This window comes from Manduca sexta, chromosome 18 (assembly GCF_014839805.1).
Source record: "Manduca sexta isolate Smith_Timp_Sample1 chromosome 18, JHU_Msex_v1.0, whole genome shotgun sequence".
In the NCBI taxonomy this organism is placed as follows: domain Eukaryota; kingdom Metazoa; phylum Arthropoda; class Insecta; order Lepidoptera; family Sphingidae; genus Manduca; species Manduca sexta.
Genome location: NC_051132.1, coordinates 655,458 through 675,385, shown reverse-complemented (window position 1 = coordinate 675,385; position 19,928 = coordinate 655,458). Strand labels below are relative to the sequence as shown.

The 19,928-nt window shown below is 36.3% G+C and overlaps 1 protein-coding gene across 1 annotated transcript in view; it reads right to left on the bottom strand.

The window, feature by feature from the left end:
* Positions 1 to 19,928, bottom strand: part of LOC115447778 (complexin) — a 289,970-nt gene that overhangs the window by 175,550 nt on the left and 94,492 nt on the right. The gene's annotated exons all lie outside the window — the stretch shown is intronic.

The window sequence follows — 19,928 nt, the reverse complement described above, 5'->3', positions numbered from 1 at the left end:
GTTATGCCTTGCTTGTAAAAAAAGTAACGTTTCAAATTCAATTACTTAGGATTAATTAAACTATCATATGGAAAAGCTTCTACAATAACATTTTTGTTCGTGTGAATAACAAATATTCATTTATGCTAGGTTAGTTCGTCGAGTTCAACATACCTGAACTCATGTTATGAAGTTAATAATACACTTTACTACGTGTATTTTTGCACGTACTATAATACTGTATGAGTAGGCGAGCGTTACTATTTACAGACAGTTATTATAAGAGTTTCTTATTATAATGTAGACGGCGCTATTTGCTTCACACGACGGCGTACTATGTTATTAAAATAAATTATTTTATTTTTACATTTATATTGTGTTGCAGAAGTGGCAAGGTATGTCCATCATTGTGTGGGGTTCCTTGTAATATATTTTATGAAGACCGGTTTGTGAGAATTGTGTGTAAAATTGCCAAACCCCAGTCTATTCGATACAACTTGTATAGTACTTCGTAAAGTGTAAAGTGCAGTCAATCAGTATAGTGCATATTGTACTTAGTAAAGTGCAGTCCAAATGTTATGTCGATCATGAGAGGTATCTTGGTAGATTTGTATTAGCTGCGGCATTGACACACCACCACGTGCCTCTATGGCGGGTTTCCAACAACCGAGCTAAGTACGGTGTTTAATGTCCCATGGGGCTGAATTTGGTGCCAAAACAAATCATGAATCTCACCGTTACTAGCTAGTGCCAGTACTATAACTTTCGAAATCCGTTTAAATTTGAAGTTACAATATGTAATACGAATTTTGCTTCTAGAGAGCTTCCATACTGTCCTGTAAGGACGTGCAAACTACAGTTGTAGTCTCAACTTTACCTACGAGCTTCGTACAAAGCTCGCCGGAGCTTTCGCGTTTAATGTTACATCGTACTTCAAGCTTAACTGAATAAATGTTACGAGCTTTTACTTATGTAAATGTTTGCATTCTCTCTTTATCTTGGCGTTAGGTTAGACAGATTAATGAGATTTTTAGAATGGACGTTCTTAATGTATATGCGGAGAGAAACTTGTGTTTGTAAATAAGGAAGTTGCTGTTGGATGCTGGATACGTTTATTCTCGACTACACGGTGTGGTAGACTAGAATTGACTTGTATCCTGGGATCAGCTTGTTTACCTAAACCAAATAAGACCGGCCGTATAATGCTGGTGATAGATCAGAGGCGCTGTGCTTCATAGGACTATATTTGGGTCATACTGTGTTTACAAGTCAGCATCGTTAGTTATCAGTGGCGAAGGGTGAAATTTTTCAAAAGGTAATCCGAGGCAATAAAATTGTCTTACTTAAAATATGACGGTCGATTTGGCAGAAAACAAATACTAAGACAAATGATATAAAATTTAACAGGGAAGCCGGTAGGAATCGGTTTGTAAAGACGCTTCGCCACTGTAAGAAAGAATGAAAGAAAAATTTATTTGCACAATGTACAATAAAAAATAAAATACATAGTGGTAGTTATCACTGCTTCACTATGACATTACATAAAACTATATTAGGCATCTCTGTAGTTAACCCAGAGTTATCCACGTCGCTAATTAAATCCATTGATCCAATTAAATACGCTTAGATTACACAGAAAATAGCACAATAAATAAAGTACAGGCAGCGCAGTAAATAACAATGTAGGGGAGCGCAGTTGATTCCTGCAGCCGTCGACAGATATAAAACAATTATCGCTGGACCGACGCCCGCCGCCGCTCGACACTCGCGCTAATTGCGACGTCGCGTCGCCGCTACCTTTTTATTTTACCATCGCTGTAATTGTGACCAAGTTTTTTCTATCTAGAATTGACTAATACAGGAACTCTAAGTCGGGATACCGCAAAGAAGGATGACAGGTGTGTTTAAAATTTGTTAAAATTAAGATCCATTATTAGCTTTTTATTGTGTTTTGGTACATGAAATAGTTCCACATATCTCAGGGACGCCTTTATGGCTAAAGACTGATGAGTTAGGTAAAGGCGTTACTAGTAAGTTTACGTATTTCGAATGTATTTATAATCCTGGTAGCTGAGGATGACCGCAGGTTTGTATCTGGCATCAGTGACGTAGCTAGGCGTGGGCGAAGTGAGCCGCTGCCCACGGCCTCGCACTCAAAGGGGCCTCGCTGATGCGACTTTGCCCACGCCTATGTTCACGCTACGCCACTGTCTGGCATATATCCTTGTCTTAGAGGGCGAGTCCACGAGTATAGTCTATACTAGATACAGTGCAGTCACTTTGTCATCTAGGAACATAAAGAAAATTGTGTTTCACCAAGGTTATCATAAATTTCCTACCTCTGTTAAAGACACCACATCCAAACATATAAACATCAGTTAATGCCGCGAAATCCGACTCAACCACGTCTCCAGTAATCCTTCAAAGGTGAAGTGAAGTCGCAGCGCCTGCTTGTTCAAATTAATTAAATTCTAATATTGTGTTGAGGACCAAGCACTCACGAAATCTCACGCGTGGTTTCGGGTATGACGTCACTTGGCCAAATTAATGACAAACATTAATACCAGTAAGATTGCTTCAGATTAAATTGAATACCAAAAAGTGTTTTTTCTTAGTTACGAACATGCCTGCACCTGACAGTATGTTGGATAATGGTGATTATCGGCTAGATGTTTTAAAAAGCATTTGCATCCTTTTTAAGTTCTCGGAAATTGTTATCATAAAAATGTTCATTCTTCTGTTATTTAAATATATAGAAAAATGGTTAAGAAAGTGACAACACACATGATAAAATCGCGTCCAGGGGCGAGCTGCTGTATATCCAGTAAGACAGATTAATATGTCTGACTACAGTCGCAGATCGCAACGTCTTTCCGTGGTCGGTATTATATTAAGAGTTAATTTTGCTTAACATCACGTAGAATGCCATGCCAGTAAAGAAACACACACATACATATCTAAGAAGTTATTCGTTTGTTTTCAGTACAATACATTGGTAGAGACAATGTCTTATTAGTTTCAGAGTCGGTAACAAACTTTGTATGTCTATAGTAATTTAATTAAATTAATCAACGTCAAGCCTTTGTCTACGCGTTGAAGGATCCGCCTCAAGTACTGTAGTATGTAGGGAAATCTTTAACGACGAGTCTTTGTGCCAGTGAGAGGGTACTTATAATGTAATATGGAGAATTAATTAGCTTATGTTCGCAGCTTTGACGTTCTATAAAGTATGTTTTTTAAACTGAGACAAAGTGACTAATTGATATGTTCGAAAAAATAAAAGGTTTTAAGATAAAACTATTTTGGGGATTTTATCGTGTTTTTTTATAATTTATTGCCGATGTTTGGAAGACTGCAGCCTTCGTAGTTACGGACCGGACTCTAGAAAACCGCGACAAAATCCACAAAATAGTTTCATTTATTTTAATGTACAACATTCGCGTAAACATAAGAAATCAAAATAAAAGGTATTAAAAACGATGTGTTTCTTCTGCAACATGCCCGACACGGCTTGGACTTGGCAAGTAGGTCTTGATATGTCAAAATCGGCTGAACCGATTTTACCATGTTTTCATATGAGCAGGTAGACAATTCAAAGATAACCTAGATTCTGTTTTGATGCACAAATGGTCGTAAATCTTACGTGAAGTCGCGAGAGAGTGATTTAATAACTCTGGCTTAGCCGGGCATGGCTTGTATCAAGTAGCCCTAGATGCTAATGGGAGCTTGGATTTTGTTTTTTTTTTGTGTTCCATTGACGGTTATCAATATTAGTATTCCCGTGCCATAGAAGCTTATAAAAACGGGACTCATTAACCACTAGGTGATCCACCCATTAAGTTTGTCTTCCGTTAAAAAACCCGAGAGTGGACTAATTGGATCTCATGTCACAACTTCAAACCGCAAAACTATTCCAGGCCGTATTTTCGGAAAACTTGTAATAAAAATTTCCCGCGCATTTTCGCCGACGCCAGTGCGAGAAAATACATGAAACTATGCCCTCGCTGACATTCTGAAGTAGTGTACAACAAATTAAATTGCCAACTGGTTAAGTAATGAGACAAATTGCGTAATGCCCTCCTCCCTCTCCGCCGCTGAACCCCCGCGCCCGTGTCGTCGGTGCAGCCTCTCACTTGCTCACTTCACATTTTTTCGCTGTGCCGCAGTGGTAATTAAATAGATGTACAATTATTTTTAGTTTGCAGCTCGTTATAATCTCCACTCATATTAAAGTTGGTGGGTTTGTTTGTAACAAATAAGTTCTAGAATTACAAAAGGTATTAAAAAATGTTTAAGTAATTGAAACGATACTTTGTCTCTAAGCATTGTGGTTACGATTGATTTCAATTCTTTTTTTTTTTTATAGAAGCTAAGCAAAGTGGCTTCATTGCACCTGATGTTAAGCGAACTGAAGCATATAGAAAGTACCGACCGACCAAAGATACAAGCCTCTCTGGACGGCCGACACAGTCATGCCGGCCTACATGGAATTTTATTCGGGGAGAAGTATTTACACTTACGCTTGCATAAACTTCTTGAACTAGAGTTAAATATTACGTGTCATAGATATGGTATATTACTGAACGTCATGAAACTTTAAATCTAACGTCTCACGAGGAACATGCATGCAATCGGTAGTTTATAATGCAAACTGTTGGTGTCGCTGCAGGTTACGGGCAGTTTGTCGTTTAGCATCACAAGCGACAGCGGTTCTTTTAATTCAAAAATTCTGGCTGTCATTTTTTGGGTACGAGATGTAGCGCTTAATCCTAAAAGGGTGACATGCGGAGCTCCTTATTTAACGCTATATAGTATAAGACATTAAATGTATTACCAAATCTGGACGATATATCCGATAGTCGTTATAAACAATTCATATTAGTTTATATTTATGAGCAAGAGGTTGGTTACACATTTTAAGCATTTTAAGTGGTAGCGTTCTTTTTTTATAGAGAACTGAAGAAATAATCAGAATAATTTCTCAAAGTGAATCGAAAATCATTATTGATTTTATTCATTATATTTTTTGGATTTGTGTACAAACGTTTTATTTAATGCGGGAAATATCTTCTCACATATTGTTGTAAATATTTAATTTAATGCACGTAATTATTTGCAATGAAAATGGCACTCAAATCCAATGCATTGTTTTAAAGAAAAGCATCTTGTGCTTTTATTACGACACGGATTAAAATAATATTTTGAATTAGTTAGACGATTTGTCATTATAGTTGACGAATTCCGACGACAGTGATCGCTTTAACTGATATGTAGCTTTATTTCATGTCGTTATAAACGGTCTGTTTACATAGGAGTTAATACGGTGCTTCGGGCAAGACACTACAATGAAGACATTATAACCGATACATCGTTATAACCGATGTTGTAAAAGCCGGTTTCTCTTGTCCTATAAATACTATATAGTATAGTATATACTATATAGTATGTATATACATATTTTACTACATATGTGCGTATACTATGTTTACCAGTGTACATAGAGAGGTGTTGTTTATCTAATGAAATGCACAGCCACGTACATCGTGACCCGCGAGCGATACAACGATTGATATTGTAATTTCGTGCTATTTACTGTTACAACAATATTGACGTGTGTTTGTTTGTTTCAGTTGTGTCGCGGCCCGGCCGCCTTCATTACACTCTAAGGTATGAAACAAGACATTTGTCAAGGCAAATTAATTGCTTAATTTAATGAATTGTGTTGTTAAGAATATTCTTTTTAAGTAATGTTGTTACTAATTGGTAAAGAGTTATTAATATTTATCAGCTTTCCGATTTGAGTGAAATTGGCGTATAGTTTCGAACCTAAATTCTTGCTACAGTCAAACACACGAACTATATCATAAAGACTGAAGCGGATAGCAACTTTGTAGCTATATATTCTATTAACATCTCGATTTTTGGATAAATAAATAAGTGCAATACTCCATATTTAACTTACATTAATATATCAGTCAGTTATACATAAAAATGTTTGTTTTTGTGTCTGTTGGTATAGCATAATAAAATAAAATAACACAAATATAACCTCTCATGCGTAACATGTAGAAGTCATTAATCAGGCGCGCCTTAATATCTCCGTCGGAGATGGTCAGCATTACTCACACCTGCACACTTCGATATTGTTCGGCACTACATGGCTGGCGCCAGATGCACTACTAATAAAAACACTTTGTAAAAGGGCGTGACCTTTGAATATTTATTGGAAATTTTGGTCCGAAATTTTTGAACAATATAGGATTTTATCTAAGACATGTTTGTTAAAAAAGAAATAATTTCACGTTAAAAAAGACAGAATTTTTCAATATTTATTAAACTGGAAAGTGTTAAAAAACAAAAATGTAGGTATTTTTTTATTGTTGCTTGAATGATGACACGAGCTTGCCGTTCGCTTGATGGTAAGTGATACGAACGTACATAAACAGTAGAAGCACCATCCAACACCTTGAATTACAAAGTATTGTTTAGTATTTCACTGCGCTCGCCATCATGAGACATGAGATATTAAGTCTCATTATGTCCAGTAGTTACACAATGTCCTTCAAACCGGAACACAACAGTGCATACACACTGTTTCTTGGCAGCTGAAATAGACATTGCGGTTGTACCCACTCAGGCGGAATCCCACATATGAGAGACCTGCTACCAGTAGAATAGAGGAATATTACAAAACACCTTTAATTCCTTAGGAATTAGTCCATACAGTGTTGCTCCATCTGGAAATTGCACCAATAAGCACCATACACATTGCCACTAAACAATTATTACTGAACAATATGCCTATTAACAATGCATCACGGTATATATTAATAAAACAATTGCGTATCGATCAGTCGTTATGAAATACTTAAAACTGATAAAATATGAAAAGTAATGCACGATGTAACCTTGTTTGTGTCACAAAGGCTAATTGGCAGTCGCGACGAGCGAGAGCTCGCCCGAATAAAATATCAACGAGAATTTATATTTGTTGCTGTTTGGTAGAGTTGCGGAACTATTGTGTTTTTTGCATAAATATTTTCATCTCAATAGTTTGTGGCAGAATAGTACCATGAGGTTCAGAGTTCGACTCCTATTAAAGCATTTCAATGTTCTCAAATCGAGTAATTATCAAGACTGTTCGTGGTTAGAACTTGTACCTGATATGGTGATGTTTTCGCCTCCCCTAATTTTACGAGACGAAAATAATGTAGACTACTTAATTCTTTATATTTATTAAGAGAGATTAAAATTAGGGAAAGTATTGACTGTGTTTTTTTTAATCAAATTATTACTTTGCGTTAGTATTACAACTTGATCTTTAACTCGTCGGTTAACATCAAATACTGCGCGCAGAGCTCTCTTCGGTTTAATTAAACTAACTTCGATTTAGTTACACTAACTTAATCGTAGCACTATTGCCACAAGGAAAATAATGTAGCCTCGAAATATATAAGTTTACGTCAGAGAAGGGAAGATAGAGAAGCAAGTAATTTGTCTATTGAGTATTCGCCGAGCTTATTTTTCATCTGAATTGATAAGGACCTAATTTTAGCAAATAATTACAAATTCTATAGATTCATAGAAAACACACAAATTTGAATTTTGTTACGAATTGAATCCAGAACCATATCGGTACTCACTTTAAGTTACCTACTTCGCCACAACACCAATGAGGCGATATAATTATCAATGCCTACATGTTTCCGCCATTACCGCTCCTTTTCCCCGCAAGCCATAACAAAAGATTAAAACTTTCCTTGTAAATTATAACCACGATAAATCTCCCAGATCCCCGATCTTATCACATAACGACCAGCGTAACTTGAGCCCCCGGTACGGCTAAAAAGTTTTTCCACATAGTTCGAAAGGATTTGGCGGTGTTTTTTTAACAAGCTGAGAGGGAAAGTTTGGGTCGGATGAGTTTGAAACGCGGTTATCAATCGATTAGATTAGGGCAGGTTAGCGACGACGATAGATCAATGGCGTTGGGATGACAGTTTTTGCGGAGTTTGCACTGGGATTTTGTGCAATTGTAAGCTGTCTTATTACCTAAAGAACACCATTTTTTATGGCATAGGTCGATTAACAAGTCGGGCACCTGATGTTAAGGACAAACTCCCATAAAAACTGATAAATTATTGATACTTTGTCGGACTTTATGCAAAGAATAGGGCTTCAAGAAGGGACGTATTAGAGATTCAGAAAATATTACTATATGAAACACCGACGAGTAAGCTATCCTCTCAATTTAGTTTTCATTAAATATTAGCATCACGGTTAATATGATTATTAATTTTGTAGACAATTAGACTTATGTTAGTCCTACCAATAAATATTTGTCTCTATACTATAAAAAAGTCGAATTATTCACAAAAATACAATGTTCAAACAAGAGTTCCAAACAAGGAAAGTTAGCCGGAGAAAATTTGAACACGAGCCCGCACGGCGCGGCGTGGTCAGTGGGCGATCAGGCGCATAGATTAGTGCTACTTACTTAGCCACCACTTAGTGGCTGCACTAATCATTTGAATCTAAGTTGCGTGTTCAAGTGGTTTAAGCGTTTAAGTATGTTGCTGGTGTTAGGATATATCCTATATCCGCCCGGATAGCGACCACCGTACATAAGATGTTATAAAACGTTATAATGGCCTACATAAGTGTGCCGCGTTCCGCGATCAGCCTGTGTATGTCCGGTTTCAATAGGCCGGCATAATTGTGTCGACTGTCGAGGGGTAATCATCTCTCGTCAGTCGACGTTCAATCGGACCCACTCCACCTACCATCAGATTCAGTGGGGTCACATTGCCGTCCTTGTATAAAAAAAGTGTTTTTAAATGTAAAGGTGGAAAGGCGGAGTTATTATGTTTTAGTAGATTTTTTATTGCTGTATTGAATGTGATTATAGCAGAGTATAACATTTGTTCCGTAAATTCATTTACTAAAAACGCATTCGTTTTATTTTTGACCTGGTATGTTAAAGTGATTGCACTGCACTAGTAAGTAAACTGTACAATGTAGTCAAAATATAATGCTGGGTAACTAAAGTAACTTTATTTACGATCGCTAGAATTATACCAGGTGTCATATGCATGTGGGTTGTCAAAGTGACTTATTTCGGGTTTTTTAACATTAACACAAGCGCCCAGAGCTACTGACCTCTCCAGTCGGATACAAAATATATCCGATACCCTTAGTCATATTGCGAATCAATAGACAATATTATATATTGAACCGTCTAAAGTGATTACAATCGGTTTGATACAGCACGGTGACGCCGCCTCGCCCGACAAAATGAGTGCGAGCGCGATCCGGATGAGATTAACGAGCGAAACACGATATTTCGCAGGATATCGCCGCAAATTGCTACAATTTGACGTTCTACTTCCAACATTTTCTTATAGGATTAGTTTTCTAGAAAATTGTGTATATTTCGTGTTTGTTTTTGTTGTTAGATGTCGGGGGTCTTATGTAACCTGTTTATGTGTGTATACAAATTTGTCGTGTATCGCACACATGCCGTAATTTGTTGATGTTACATTACTTTATCTTGGTCGACGAATCCTATAGTACCTACTTTATATTATTAATCATTTAACCTTAATTTCTAAGAATAGCTGTGTCTTTGACATCGTCTTACTTAGTGAGTAAAAATGATTTTTAATCCTAATTTCTTAAAAGGACCTTTTTATACTTATTATATTATGCTTCCGCACAAAACAACATGCAAATAGTAACCAGTCTAGTTCAGATATCATAATTTTAACTGTGTTTGTTTCCTAATCTACCAAACACTCGATATGAGAGGTGTCTCCGAGCCTTCAGTACAGAGGAATTATGTAAATAGGCGACCGTTAGCGCACAATGGGCGACTCGCCTGCAATTGTGGCGCCTGTAGTGCCACTCTCGCCTCCGTGTTGTTCGCTATCTATCTATTTACATTTTGGCTCCTTTGTACACTGTAGTATTGAGTTTGGTTGTTGCTAGTTGTTCCTGGTAAATGGACGAGAATGGAACCAGAATCTGTTGTGAAGTATCGACTGTTGATTACTGAATATAAAATTTTTAGACATCCGATTCGGTTTATTAATCCTCACCATTTGAGCTATCAGTGGATGGGGTTCTGCATGCCCTCTTAAGGTTAAATAGTAATAATATTAATACTTGTATTTTCTATTAGAAAATATGTCTAATTTATTTATTTATATTTAATATAATTTATTTATTTATTTACGAATCATGTAAAGGCGAAATTAATGCCAGAGGCATTCTGTACCAGTTAACCCAAGGTGGTGCATAGATGAAACATAGTAGGCTAAATGGTCTATAATTTAGAATTTATACCGTCATTGGCGATAGACTCATCCACTATTATGAAATGGAAATAGTTTTCGAGCGGAGGTATGAGGTCCCCGATATGAAACTTAGTCTTAATAAATAACTCTTCGGGTATGCTGATAATAACATGAGTATTATAATCAGTGATAGTGGTATATATCTATAATATCATCTTTATGAAATTCCTTGTATAGTTTGGATTATATAAAACTACATTCAGATATTTTCTGAAGTTAAACCGTTGTATTAAAGTAAGTATTATTGTAACCATTTTTATTCAAATCGCTTTTGTAGAATAGAAGTTACGGCTTAATCCTTTTGTAATATTGAAAGGTCAACTTAAAATGGTCGTCTTGGTGAACGTTTTATATTTCCCATGCGATCGGGATTGCTATGTGTTATATTGTGTCACGGATATCGTGGGTAATATATAGCGAATGATATGAATGCATTTCAATGATCCTATTATACCATAGCCAAAAATTCCCCATGTGTTGCAGGGATTGGAATTGGATGCTTTTTATTTATAACTATTACATTTATGCGTCTTATCGCACCAATACTGTTTTTGAATGTTTACATCTAAAATATTATGAACTAAGTTTTGCTAGCGGTTTCGCCCGCTTGAAGAAGTGTTCTGGGATAAATGTCCCGTTATATATTTTCCGGCATAGAAAGTAGCCCAAATTTCATAAAAATCCGTTCATTTATTGAGAAAATCCATAATATATAAACAGACAGAAAAGATAAATAATAATACAAGTAAACGAATAGAGCGCCAAATGGTTTTAGATTAAGCTACTACAACAATGAAGCGATTCAATAAATATTATCTACAACCTTCGAAATCAATGAATAACTATTTCATGTCTATATTGCTGACAGAGAAGGGACCCTTGTTAGAATAGGATCGGCGTAAAAAGACCGAGTTATTGGTACTGCGTAAGGTAAATACTGAAATAGCCCGACATTTGTACGGTGGGCATTACTTATAAGAAAATATATCCTTAAATATTTAAGGGATATCTTTTGTGTGGCATTTTATTTAAGGCAGACTCAAGCGAATTCTCTTTCGTAATTCATATAATCTAATGATAATTAGAACTTGCAGACCGCATTTATGTATTTGTACCTTTATGTTGTGTCAGGCTCCTTTTCGTAAAATTCCACCTTTCACTACTGTTAGCTACAGCTTAGCCAATTGATTTAGTGATTTGAAAAGATTTGATTTTGGGATCGAAATTCGTAATTTTGAAACAACAAATTTGTGTCTATGCATTATGTGGTAGACATAGATAAAACAGCGACTTTCATACGAGAAACCTATTTACCGAAGTCGAGTTAATCTTGAGCGTGCAGTCAAGTATGAACGATTAAGCGCTATGTTGTTACAGTCGTGAGTGTGTGAACACGTCGTTGATCAATTATGACGTGGTTATTAGCTAATTATTAGCACTGGGTACCTTTGATATATCGATGTTGATAAATATTATTATTATTAAGAAATACAATAGTACCATATTATACTATAACAACGAGCTTTATTAGTTTATAAAGAATGCATAAGAAATATGCTCCATTTAGTTGGTATTTTTTTAGTAAGATCAATGTCGTATATTCAATTTTTTTTAAATAGACTAAGTTCTTAACAAGAATAAAGGATAACTAGTATTATTCGAGAGGCAAATGGCTTCATGAATTTTGGTAATAAATTTACGCTTATCCAACCATCGACAAGCTAGAAGACCTCCCCAATTTAAATTGTGAAGGAGCTTGTAGGCATTAACAAGCAGTTGCTAATGTCGACGGAATCTTTTTTTTAAATTGGTAAAATAACACTACACCTGATGATAAGTGCAGTCCAAGAAATGTATTGATCTTCATAAGTTCTAGTTATCCTTGGCTACTTATATGCATCATCACATTCAACTTAAAGCAACGGGTTCATCATTCAGTTGTACAAAATATATTTTCTATCTGACTTCTACATGGACATCGACTGTACAGTCGATGTCCATGTAGAATACATGAGAAAATAACTCGTCACTCTCGTTACAGTGTAGTTAAGTTTTTACGGCATGTCATGACATGTTTTATGCAACTCTATAAGTTAATAATGTATTGTCTAGCTCAGCTCAAACGCACGTAAACACGCGCCCAACCTCCCTCACACGAGTAAATTATGTTCACCGGTCGGGCGCAGGATTGTCTAAACAGCGAACAATAGCTGAGGTACAGCCGTCGTGGCCCCGAGCCAACGAGCCTCGACACTTTGGCGTGCGGCCAGCTACATCGATCGCTCATAGGGCGGGTCAACGCACCGCCCCCGTGTCGCGCCAGAAATGGAAATGGTGCTTACTTCTTACGTCGTTTCGTGACCTTATTTCCACTATTTACGAGGTTTCTGTAGGAATGATTCTGAATCGAAGTCTTCTTGCCAAGTTTTTACTTCAGTTATGTTTGTTTGGCTTGAGTCGATGCTGTTGCAGGGTTCGCTAGTTTTAGTTATTAAAAAGTTAGTACAGTAAGTGGCCATAAACATATTTTATGATGAACACCGACGGGAGACCTAGTAAATTTTCCAGTGTTATCTATTTTGAATATCGTAAAAAGGTAGTAAAACCTATCGGGAATAAAGCCATGCTATCAACTGACTGACTCAGTATACCATATTGCCAACGACACCGTCAACCGCGTCCATAATTCTTAAAACATCAGAGTCGGCGAGGGCGCTGAGCCGACGCTAAAACCAATTACAATTTTCCGTCGGCGAAGACGCGCTCGAAAACTACATAAAAGTTATTCGAGATCCTGCGCCGGGCCGGCAACTACAGCTGAACTTTAATGTGTGAGTACTCTGCTGGGTGGCGGATTAAGAATGTCACTGCGAGGAGTTTTTAGTTGGATTCCTTCATTCATCATATTTTGTCAATCTAGACTGTAGTGATGTGGTTTTATCTTTAGGAAAGCATTTTACATTACAATGTAGCCAGTTTAATAACTGGGCTTTGTGGACATTCCGTCGCATATGTCAGGGTTGCTAGGGCAGTAGCACGTGTCGTGCGGTGGTTTCTAATTTAAAGTTGGTTTTCTTCTACTTGTAATCAGAAATTATACAATAATGGTGATCCTCAAGGAACGCAACGCATCTTGTCTTACAAGATTTATGTCGGCACATAATATCGGATTTAAATAACAGCTGTAGTTCACAAATATGAATGCTTATTTCTGAAAAAATATTGTGGTGTTCGATATAAAATTGTACAATCTGAATCGCGTTTCTGTTCCTAATATCTATGCAACCGAGTTCTCTAACACGTAGGTATTTTGGTTCCTAGCAGATATCTATTAAGAATGAATACCGCAGACTATAAAAAAGAAACTTGAACATCGCGATAATTTTTGATGTGAGTTGTGTTGTTTTACGATCTATTTAGTGTTTTTATATCGCCGTGTGCAGACGTGACGCTACACTATGTAACTGTAGCACTCTAAGTTTGTTTTCTCTTGTTAACAACTATATTTTAAAATCTATGGAAGGCAACAAGAGTTTAGGCGACGATTTTAACATAATTTTCAATCATATAAGGTTGTATATTTTTCAATAGAAAAATAATTTTGATATTTTCATATAATATAAGCAAATTCACGCTATACAATAATAATAATATAGTAGTTCTCAGGAAACTACTTGGAAATGCCATCTGCCAGCACTATGAGTTTCAAATGATCATTTTGACCAGGAACTTGTGCGCTCTGTATTTAACTTCCTCCCACGGTGTTTCCTCGGCGTTATGACCTGTCCTTCAAACAAAATTAAAAAAAAAAGTTCTTCACGGTAAGCAGCAACATGGCTGTACCCTGGCATTATCGACGTCCATGGGCGACGGTGACCACTAATCATCAAGTAGGTCGTTAACTCTTTTGCCTTCGGCACCAATATATAGAAAGTTTTCGCACGATACAAGTCATGCTTAATAAATTTTGAATCACAGATATTTATTATTCATTTTATTTTAAAAAAAAGTGTCTATAAGCTCCTATATGTACCTAACTGTTATTAATAATGATTTTGTATGATGAACCAAATTGCCATAGCATCCTCTTATAATTAAAAAGTCACAGTAATTGAACTCATAATCGTACATCGCATACCATTTATCTCGAACTAAACCAAAGACTAAACAGAGGATAGTTTTATTTGCGTGGCAATAAATTTGGCCGGAGACGCGGCAAACCATCTATTACTCGAGAGCTGCGGGCGGGAGGGACTGGGGAGGGGGGGGGGTTGCCGTGGTGAAGGCTGGTCGTTAGTACAAAACTCTGCCATTTGTAACACATGCTGTTGCTATGCCAGTTACTGGATTTGTTTAGGATACTATCGGAAGTTTTGTGAGATGTTACATTTTTTTCAAATATTGCAATATTATTTTGTTTAGAAATAAAACGGAAAGGATTCCCAGTTTAGGTACTTGTAACAAAAACTTAAACCTTCTTCACAAACTTGCGCATAAAAAAATATCAATACGATATTAGTATCATAGTAGGATATGATTATATTTATTATAATAACAAATTTTTACGACGAAAAGACAAGAACATAAGACTTGAATAATATAAAATATAGTCACAATAACAAAAAGAATATTATATTGTAATGTAGAAAGTAATCGAAATAAAAAACGTCAGTAATAAAATGAATATAAAACATAGACACTTATATTAATAACTTTTGTTGAATATATTTTTGGTAACATTGCGTAAAATAAATCAACATTTTAAATATTTACAAAGTAAAACATCCAAACAAATTCTCAAATCAGTATTCCGATAGCTCGCCGCATAAAATATAATGAAAACATATAAAAACGTCGCCCGATAGAATGCACTTTCCATTTGCAATAACTCTAAAACAAATGACCCGGGATCGCTTCGGCGGATCGGTTTCGGAATCTCTAGATTGCTTTGTTGCATCTCCAAATTCCATTACATCGAGGACGTTGATGAATGGTGTACCGCTACAGCGCCATCTATCCGAGTGAAAATGAACTATATAATATTAAATGTCAGTCGCGTTTAGTTGGATGTCAAATCTACTAATTGAGTTGATTAATCCGAGATTTGAAAGGTATCTTAACGGTATTTTCTTACAATAAGTCATTGTTTCAAATTCTTATTGCTTTATTGATTGCTGTATAATATTATAGCACAGACCGCTGAACAGGTAAGCGTATCAACTTATGGTTTCTGTGTATACTTTCTGGTTGTACAATACCTATGGGTAGGTATTTTTGGGTCGAAAGTCTGGAAATATTGAGCTGTTGACCAGTGGCGAAGGTTGACATTTTCCGAAAAGGAACCACGACATATAAGTACTAGTAATATACATAAACGCTGTCTGTAAATCGTAATGATAATTAGATTTTACATAAATTCCGAAAGGGATGCTGGCAGGAATCGGGCTATATAGATATTTTTTCACTGCTATTGACTGGCAAAATCACCGATAAATCGGTGAAGCCATTGAGATCTAAACGAAGAAAGAGAAGTAGGTAAAACATCTCTTTTGTCTACTCATGTAATAAAATATCATTTGACCCGCGTAACAGAAAAGCGTTGATAAAATAATAACCCGCCATAACCCAATAAGTGAGTAATAAGGAAATCAATCGGTCGGATGGCTCGCAGCTGCAACACCAGATCCATTTAGACACCATTATTGTGTCTCAAAATACATTAAGGACTCGAACAGATAGCTGAGGGCTTTGGGAGATTGATGTGAAGCGTTTTATTCGCCTTGTGTAAGAATGAAGCAGCGATTTTAAAGCTCAATGATTGTGATCTAATGCTATCTCACTTCTTATACGAATTAATGTACTAATTAATGATTATTGTTTGCGTGTTTGGATGTTTGTTAATAGTTGTATTCCGCCAAATGACACACACACTCACGCAAATCTAAAGGGGTAGACAGAGGCGCAATTGGTGCACCCAATTTTTGCCGTGTGTATTCCATCCCATGATGTAATAGCGAGCCTATCGTCATATGGGGACAAATTCCAGACTCTGGACTGATATTGAGTAGAAAAATCCTACCGAATGAATTAATCTAAAAATAGGAATACATTTATATGTATGCCTGACCATAGGTCTGGAGAGGCTATTTTTTATCTTAGATAAAGTGTAAATCAATATATTTACTTCGGAATACTAGTTTTACTAAGCGGAATAATGAGCGTGGAATTCATAGTTTAATAGTCACATTTTAATAACTATAATTAACCTGAAAATGTCATTCGCAACAGCCACATAATGCGATGTTACTCGCTACTGATTCGAACATAAATCCGATTTGTCATTACAAATCCATTTTTGGTTTAATTAGTTTATACTGAACTAATCTAAATGCTAATTTAACAAAGTTGATCAAAACTTATAACATTAATTAACGTGCTAACTAGTAATAATATATTTGATTTTGTTTAATTTATTTTATAACATATCAACCAGCAAATGGGTTTCCTAATGTTAAATGATCTTCACTACCTACACATAGTCAAAATCGGAGAGTCGTGGACGGTGTAGGCCTTGCAAGAATAGGGATATGAGAAACGATCTTGTCACTTTACTCTTGTAGTTCCAGTTGGTCGGTCTGTTTAGAGAGATAATCTTTCACATGTAACAAATATTTACTCATTATTATTTATTTAATTTTTATTGGGTGCGGAGATCGCTTCCGCGATCACTACACACATTACTCGTATTTCGGTATCGTAATAAGTTGAAAATAGGTAGGAGCGATAAATGGTTCGCGGCCCATCATATTCCCTCCATCATTAATCCTTTGCCTACACTCGCCGTCGACAATAGTTTGCATGCGCCCGATCGCTGCTGACCCCTCCCCCCGCGCTCTACCCGCGCCCCGCTCCCCGCACGTCGGACCGTCATCACGGCGCTAATCAGAGCGATGATTAAACAAGCGGACCCTTCTCCGTCACGCTCGGCCCTTTGTTTTTGAATATCATATTCACTTACAGTATAACCTTGAATAATATTTAAGCCTGTTTTTTTATGTATATTAACCGTTATTAACAGCTTGTTTTGCTTGCGGTAAAGTCTGGTCTTACTTGTCGGGATAAGTGAATAGTGTTCTTTTTAATTTAAGTATGTGGCGCGTAGCATACAAGGCGAAAAGTGGGTGCTTTTGGTGCACCCCTGCCTACCACTTCGGGGATAAATTTTAGATCAAGACATTATAAATTTATTAAACATAAGAATACCTATTATACTCCTAAATTATCCCTCAAATAAACAATAAAAATGCAGCTTGTTCTTCTTGTAATAATGCTGCTCTTGTAGTAAATAAAAGCCTATTCTGACGTACTCGCAACAATTGCCTTGTAAAATGAGTTAGACTACAACCTCGATTTTTTAAGGAGGGTTAGAACGATTGTCATAACGTCTGTCAGGCTGGGCCCGCGTCGCGTCTGCTCCCGCGTTTGTTATTAGCCAGTATCCACTTTTCATTTAAACCGCACTTAACTTGTTTATTGTGAGACGATTGAATACATCCACCGCCCCCGCCCCGCGACAGACCCCACATGCCCGCAATAATTGGTTTTTCAGTTGGTTACTTGCTCCCATTTAGATAGTATTGTTGCCATGTGCCATTATTTATATAACCTACAATCATAACTTATATCAGTAGAATGATTACACCGCGCTGTCTCGGACAGTGCGGTTTATATACAAGATTTTGTAGAATGACGGTTTCTAAAATTTTAATTACATAGTTCTTATTTTCTTATTACTAAAGGTGAAAATACGTATACATAGTTTTCATCAGAACGATCCGCTGTAGGGTATTCACTGTATGCGTTTAGTTAAAAATATATTATTCATACTCCACCACCATCTTGTCAGTCAGTCAGTTTTACCATTTACAATACATAAGTATCCAAATACAAGTATATTATGTGTGCAAACGTATACTGTAAACATTTGAACTCGTGTAACAAATTGTATTCTTTCCATTTATCCTCGCGCGTTGTGTATGACATATGAAAATGGTTTGCGAATTGAATATGTAAATTGATATAAATCTTGTAAATAGTTTTGCCTCTCTGCAACTAACATTTATATTTACTGACAAAAAAATACGAGGTAATATCGAGATAAATTAAAAATGAAATACCTAGCCTAGATCTAGATAAAGATACAGAATAATTCAACCAAAAAACTAAACCGCGCTACCAGGGCTTCATAAACCCCAGTCGAGTACAATCTTAGACAAAGGCAAAAGACTATCTGACGGCTGTAATTGAAAACGTAAAGAAACGGGTCACAATAAAAGAACTACGTACAAAGAAGTTCTCAACTACAACGCCATTTGCAATTTAACGCAGAGTAGTAAAAAGAAGGTTTTTATAGTCCGAGAAACATTCAGTGGACGCTGCTCCAACCTACATAAAACTCATGAGGCTTAGAGGGACAGATTATCCTACTAATATAAAGCTGGTTTGTGAGCGTGGACATTGCTTAGAAATCAACTATTATTATGCTATATAATGCATTTGTATACATCTGTTTATGGATCTGAAGACCCTAATGCACAGTTAGTAGTACTATGGTTAAAATTGCCTTGAACGAGATGGAACCCAGCTTTCTGAGACACTATCACCCACTGAGCTAGAAGGCTGTTTCTATATGAGTACACATCATGCAGATCAGATGATCGGTCAAATCCTCTCGTCTCGTTTCCAAAGGGTAAATTGATTCAATAGTATGAATTGCGACAAATCGACTATTGGCCCCGAACCCTGCTTTACATCAAAAGGGTTTGATCAAATATTCTTTTATAAAATTCGGAAACTATCTGATTATTGTTATTCAGTCATTGACTTCAGATATCGTAATGTCTCTAGTGCGGTTACCACATCTCGAGAAATGTATTCTTTTTTAAAGAGCCAATTTTATTTTGCATAGCATCAGCCAGATACATAAATTTATAAAGTAAAAATTTCGTTCGAATTGTAATGACGACCACACAAATGGCTGACTTTTTATTCATTTTACTTATATTAAGTAAACACACAAGCAACAACAACAAGGTTAACACACTAGCGGCAAACCATTTTTTTCAATAGCCTTTTGGCAGCCAATACCAATACTGGAATAGTACTATAAAGCNAAAAGCGCTTTTTGTTTTTATTAAACGCGCCAATCATTGGAACAGCTAGTCGAATCTATTTCTTTCGCAAATAGAAAGCTTTGTTGCTACCTAATTACAATACTTTTATCTTGGGTACGAATATTAACTCGTTAGCACCAACTATTTCAATTTTTAACTACTAGTCCGATTGCGTTTTTTGAAGATCAATACCTATTAATAATCGTTGCAAATGAATAAAGAACTAATAAAAACTTTCTATACGGACAAAAGTGACTGTTATTCAATACTATTTATTTTACACGCAAAATAAAATACTATTAGACTCGTTGACGTACAGTCGGTACCACAGCGCCATACCGACGTCTATATTTTACTGCGTTGTGACGCAACACGCGGGGAGCGGTGTACGGATCAAATTGATTCCGTTGTTGCTTTTATT